The sequence below is a fragment of the Miscanthus floridulus genome, chromosome 7, assembly GCF_019320115.1.
Source record: "Miscanthus floridulus cultivar M001 chromosome 7, ASM1932011v1, whole genome shotgun sequence".
Taxonomy (NCBI): Eukaryota; Viridiplantae; Streptophyta; class Magnoliopsida; order Poales; family Poaceae; genus Miscanthus; species Miscanthus floridulus.
Genome location: NC_089586.1, coordinates 77,786,304 through 77,793,310, shown reverse-complemented (window position 1 = coordinate 77,793,310; position 7,007 = coordinate 77,786,304). Strand labels below are relative to the sequence as shown.

Here is a 7,007-nt window from a genome sequence, read left to right as displayed (position 1 = left end):
CAGGAGTCTAGGTATGGGAAGGTTTAATCACACTCTGAAAAAGGGGGAAAGTGTAACGGTGAAAATGATAGCACTGACTTCACAAAAAGAGTCTGTGGACCATCTAAAAAAATCACATATTAACACCGAAGTTGCTGACTTGGTGTTAAAACATTACATAATACAGCATGACAAGTTCAGCCATGCTGAGCAAAAACTGCCCATTTCTTAACCAGAGGTACCCCAGGGATTTTAATAAAGTTATATTTTACCTTAAATGGAACAGGTTTGTCATACATAGATATTTCCACCTATATAAATATAAGCAGGAAAATTTACTGGGGCTAAATTACTCTTTTTACATTTACAGATGATCTAACGGTATCCATGGAAATCTTGCTGCCTTCATCAGCAAGATGGAAGTTCACAACTTCAGTGGATACCATTGTTGGCTTGTTGCTTCACAAATCAAGAGGATTTGGCTTTTCTTTCAGTAGGCCGATGAATACTACGGATATTATTATACTAAGCCTCTGGGTTTCTCCATCTAAAGAGTTCAGCTTGTGTGGAACCACCGTTTCCTCTATTGTCAGTCTCAGGTTGACCTGATCCGCCTGCCGGTGTCTCTGGTAATCTTGCTTGTCCTGGTGCTCTACTGCCTCGGCGATCCTAACATTAATGACAATAGATACATAAGTTAATGCGAATACAAGAAGACACTGTTCCCGTTCGCTTCGCTGAAAAAACAAGCCGGAGCACTATTCCGGCTGAAAAAATAAGCTGAAAAGTACGGATTATAAGAGAAGCGAACAGGGCCAAACTGATGAAGTGATCAGGAGATGCCAATGGTACTTGAGGAGTTACAATGGTTTCAAATGAAATATTTCAGAGGTATTTGTCAAGATGTGCCTAATTCAGAGTGGTTGATATGAATAAACTTTTGCTGGAAAGTGGGAACAATAACAAAGTACACTTAGCATCGAAACATGAGACTGATGCAGATAATTGACTCAGATTCTCACATGGTATCATTATATGATCAAAACACTTTTATCACATACAACAGAAGTGGCCATAGGGATAGTTGATACTATATGTTGGTGCTTCACAACTGATACCGGCAGAGAAGCAACATCAATTCAAAAACACACACTAGAAATTTTTCTGAAATGTAATTGAAGAATATATATAATAGACTTCACTGACTTACATCTCTGTATGGGAAATCATCGACTTCAAGCATGTGAATGACATGCCCAATCCTTGGTCTCTTAAGAGCATCAGGGTCTACACATCTCAGCGCCACTAGCAAAGCCTTCTTCAATGCTCTTGAAGGTTTCTTGGGTAGTTTTGGATCCACAACCCCATCTGAATTTCGGGTGCTTACAATCGTCTTAAGCCAATCAACTAAATTAACCTGAAAAGCATGATCTGAAGGTTTATAATGCACTAAAACAAGCTCATAAAATAGGATTGGCTGTAAGGAGATAAAGGCATGGCTAACCTCTCCTGGTGGCCTATTATAATCCACTGGTACCCTACCGGATATTATCTCCATAATAAGAATTCCAAAACTATATATGTCGCTTGTTTCATTCAACATTCCAGTCCCTGCGTACTCTGGAGCAACATACCTGTGATGAGTGAGAAGGGAATTAGGATCCATCAGGCACAGCCACCTGATGTTAAAAACCTAAAAGTGCTTTGCAGAGTCTAACCCGAAAGTTCCCATAACTCTTGTAGTGACATAACTCCTTTCTGAACCTAGAAGCTTTGCAAGTCCGAAATCCGAGAGCTTAGCATTCCAATGCTTGTCCAGAAGGATGTTACTTGACTTGACATCACGGTGAACCACTTTTGGTTCAAGCCCCTCATGCAAATACATTAACCAACATGAGGGTAGAAATTTAGGTAATTAAGTAGAGTGCCAGTAAAACTCAGTAGACCAACAAGAATAAGCCGACGACACACATACCCCTTTGCTGTTCCCAGTATGATTTTCATCCTGTCATCCCAGGTGAGAGGGCTTACGGGCCCAACATCCCCGTGCAGCCATTGTTCTAAGTTCCCGTTATCAACATACTCATACAAGCATCCTAACAAGAACCACAGAAACAATATCTATCTTAGTATTATACAGTATCAACCAAATAAGCTAAACAATTGGTCTGCACACACCAGACATACCTCTGATTACCCTCGGCACAGTATCCTAGAAGGCGCACAAGGTTCTTGTGTCGCACACGCCCGATCGCTTCGACCTCAACCTTGAATTCCTTCTCTGCCTGCCCCCTAAATTCAAAGGGTACAAAGTTTCTAAATTTTACCAGCACACTAAAGAAAGTCGGTCATGTCAAATTTCCACAGAATTCAGTCATCTTGTTAAACTATGCCTCTCAAAAACAACTCAAGCTACTATCATAAAAACACAAGTGAATTGTCAGTGACAAGTTTCTCCATTTGATATGCAAAATGAAATCCTCCTGCTGAACGTGACATCTAAATTCAGCATTGGCGAGCTTAGTACTTGAACAGTCAGTAGCCATGTGACATCAGCACAATGGCAAGCATTTTAAAATTCAGCACTAACATGCCACTGAAAGTACAGAGTACTCCTAAACTAATCGGCTAAGCTGCAATGTCGGATAGTCAGATGCGAATGCCAATTGAATGCAAGTTTTGCGGTCCATGAAGTTAACATCTATTGGAAGCTGGTTTGGTACCTGTTGTTTAGCAAGTTCTTGACGGCGACCTGCGTGCCGTTCTCGAGCACGCCACGGTACACGATCCCGTACCCGCCCTCGCCGATCACGTTCCCGTCGGCAAACATCCCGGTCGCCGTCTCCAGCTCCTTGAGCGTGTACCAGTGGCCCCACCCCAGATGGGACACCTCCGGCACCACCGGTGGCGCGTGGTCCGCGCCGCCGCCTCTCCCACCGCGGCTCTCGCCGTTGCCGCGCGGCGAAGGCCCGTCGCTCCGGTGGCTGGGGTGCTGCTCCTGCTCCGGGTACGTGACGTGGTGCTCCTTGCCGGTCACGATCTGCTCGGAGACCGGTGGCGTGGGGAGCTGGAGCACCTGCGCGAGCAGCGTCTTCGCTGGGGCGGCGGCGGCGGCGGCGGCGGCGTGGGAGGGAACTTCTTGAATATCCTTGGGCGCCTTGACATTTGCGAGACTCTTGGGAGGGGCGGTGGTTGGGAGCTGCTGGGCGGGGTTGGGCGGCCGCTGGCGCCGGCGACGGCGTAAGGCGAGGAGGCAGAGGACGGAGATGAGGACGAGCAGTAGCACGAAGGCGGCACCGACGCCGATGCCGACGAGCACCCACATGCGGAGCCCAAACACCACCGTGCTCTGGGACAGCTCCGCGTCCGACATGGGAGCTGCTGGCGGAGCGCGAGACGCCAGGGCGGCGACGCCTTGGATGGAGCTTGTTGCTTCTTGTTGCGAATTGGCGGATCTCCTCGTGTTTCTTGAGCGGAATTAGGTGGCAAAGCTCCGATTCCACGGCGGAAACAACATTGTCTGGACTGAAAAGGGGGCAAGCACGGTGGATTTTGCGAAGAATCGGGCGGTAAAGATTGGGCTCTGCGGATGGAACAGTGTGGTATGGCAAATGCCGCAACTTTGTGCACAATAGCTGAATTTGGGTTGGTAATCCGGTGCGAAAGGAAAGGAAGGGGGCTGTTGCTGGCGACAATGTGGTTGTAAAGATTGGGACTTGGTTGGGGGAAAAGTGAGGAGTGGATGGTTTGGTGTGATGAAAATTTTGGATTCTGGTGTGACTGGAGACCAGAGATGGTGTAGCTGGTGGCTGGCGGTGGGCGGCTGGCGTGGTGAGGATCCCAGGGGCAAAACGAAGAAGACAGTACACGCAGAGGGAGGAGTGAATGGTTGCTTGATGCGTTGGTCGCAGAACTGTCAATGTACCAGAGATGTGGCAGAGTGAGAGTGACGACTTCTCTCTCGGAGACGGAGAGGATCAGACGAGGAGTCGCGAGGACAGTAGTGAGGAGGAATGGAGGGAGAGTAATGTGGAGTAACGAGGGTGCTGCTCCTCTGCATGCATGGAGGTGGAAGAAAAAGCCAGCAAGCAAAGAGGATAATAATTCAAGTGTAGAAGAAGAGGCATCTGATCTTTTTCTTTGTGACGATGAGGTGGATGGAATACAGTCAGGAGCGCGTGTACTGATAGCCTACTGGAGGAGCTGGCATGGGGTAGCATGTTGCATGTTTTCTATTCTGTTTTTTTTTTCTTTCTTTCAAATGTCCATGTGATGTTTTGTTTTCGCAGTGCTAGAGGCCCCCAGCTACAATGGACTGTATCGTGTAATTAGCTGTCCCTCAACAATAAACATACAAAGGACATGTTTGTAAGGAAGAGATCCCTATGGCCCGTTTGGCTGACAGAATTTTGGTTGAAACTGGTTGAAAACCGTTTGACTGACAGAATTTTGGTTGAAACTGGTTGAAAAACACTGTTATGGTTGAATTGTTGTGAGAGAAAAATACTGTTCCGGCTGAAAAAAGAAGCTGAACAAGCCGAATATGGGGTAAGTCAAACGGACCTTATTGCTATGCTACTCGGTACAAATCTCACGTGTTTTCTTCAAAGTCTTAGGGTTGAGAAAATTCCCTATAAAAATAAGGCATTTTTATTATATAGATAGTAGTTATCTGCTAATAATTATTTATTTTAGATTTATATAGGTATAGATAAATAAATTAGTTAATTGTTGCTGGATCTCTAGATAACAAACTACCTCACTAGATAGACCAAATCAGATAATAGCAGCTAATAGATGGAGAAATAACAACTATCTCATCAATTAGCTGTGTATACAAACAACCTCCCAGCTAACAGGTAGCTAAGTCAATTGTTAGCCGGCTAATATTAGCTACGTGCTATTAGCTAGCTAACTACTACTGTATCAGCTAATAAATCCAAACATGACCTAAGTCACCCTTCGGTGCACACAATTTCATTTTACCATGAAAAGGCACCATTTTCTTTGGGCTATGATTTTCGATGTTTGATCATACCTGCTTGGACCGACGGTGACTGACCATGACATTATACTGAAATTAGAGAGCTTATAAGTTCATCATCGCCCCTTTTTGCCGACGAAACAAAATCAAATACCACATCAGTACATCACCATGACACAAACGCATCAGATATTCTTAATACAAGAATCAGACGGCGAGACCTGTCCGGCCTAGAGGTCTTCTGAGATGTGCCGCTCACCATTTTCTTTTCCAATAAAGAAAGTTTTATTACTTTTCAAAGTTATGTCATCGAGATGATATAAACATAATACTATCGCTCACCATGAATGTTGCTCCTTGTATCTTTTGTGTTGTGCGTGGCAATAGCGTTTAGAATCCACAATTTGTCTTTCAATATGACCCTACTACACCCTGCAGGATGATTGCAAGCTTCCAGCCACACCGCCACTCCCAATGCTTTATAACTCGGTGTTATACCCAAGATTATCATGTCATTGCAAGAGCATTAATACATAATACATATGTAGAAATATCTACAATTCACAATTGTAGGTGTTTGGTTTGAGGACTTGTTACTCCATGTCTCCTCACTCCTCACCTTTTTATTTGGTTTGTGAAATAGAATATGTTGATACATCATCACCTCGTTCCTCACAAGTTAATAACTAGTACAAGTATGAGGAATGGAGTCATTCTACCTGATTTGAGGAATGGACTCATGATGCACCACCTCATCTAGAATGGTTTGATTCCTCAAACTAAACACCATTACGAAAATAACTTAAATATTGCTTGTGCGCCATATGTGTTGTGGGTATCAGAGAGATACCAATCAGAGGCTACTTACCCCCCACCTTATATAGTCCTAGTCGGTTAACATATTGATTTCCTAGTCGATTACAACATCATCTTGCCGGTGAATATATCCTATGTAGATGTAGGACACCGACTCACCCAGTAGTCGGATTGGTCCACCCTTGTCGGTGTTTTGAGGACCGACCAGTAAATTTATCACCGCGCTGCTCAAGGGATTCGATGGCTAGCACTCAGGACACAAAAGATTTATTGGCTCGGGACAAAGCCCTACGTCCAGTGCCGGAGACCTATGAGTACGTGTTCCTCAATGCCAAAGTGATCCAAAAGGCTTACAACATGGGGTATGCAAGCTACAGTTTTAATGGTAGGAAGTGTTCAAGGAATAAGGCCTAGCTCCCCTTATATAATCGTGGGGGCTAGGTTACATGCAAAGGAGTAGGGTTCTCCCAGCCCGAGTGGCTAGGAGACCGAGGGATGGAGAAGCTAGCGTGCTTGTAAAGCAGTTCGTCTGGTCTTATCATCATGGTATGGTCGTCTTGAGCTTGCTCCTTATGCCAAGGCGTGGCGTACGATGGTGGTACTGTTCTGGCCATGTGAAAGCCCTAGTTTGGTTTTGGATAATTGATGAAACCTATTTGGACTAACCCTATGCTCTAAGTGTGGATGTGAGATATGTTGGTCCAACTCAAGTGATGAAGCTAAGTGGCACTCATGGATGGAGATGGCCACATGAAATGAAGATCATGGTCATGGTGTGGACACATGTGATGATCAAGCTCCGGAATTTGAAAAGAAGAAAGAGAAAAATAAAATGGGCTCAAGGCAAAAGTGATATCTATAGGGCCATTTTGTTTTAGGTGATCGAGACACTATAGAGAGTGTGATCACATTTAGGATAGATGGTCGTACTATTAAGAGGGGAGCTCTTATCGGACAACTCAATCATCTAGTGCCACTAGGTGTTGGAATATTCACATTGCATTTTAGGCCTAGTGCACATTCAGTGAGAAAGTGATTAACCTTTGAAAAATGATTGTGAAAATGCTAACACACTTGCATGTGATGGTGAAACACTTGGAGTGTTAGCACATTTGCAAAGGTGGTGAAAAAGGCGAAGAAAAGGAGGCCAAACTGAGCTCGGGGTACTGCCCTAGGGGCACCACCACCCCCTGTCCGGTGCATCGCCACCCCTCTGATGGTGACCGGC

General features: G+C 45.0%; 1 pseudogene; it reads right to left on the bottom strand.

Moving 5' to 3' along the window:
• Positions 1–219: 219 nt before the first annotated feature.
• Positions 220–3,991, bottom strand: LOC136463519 (probable serine/threonine-protein kinase At1g01540; annotated as a pseudogene).
• Between the last annotated feature and the right edge of the window lie 3,016 nt (positions 3,992–7,007).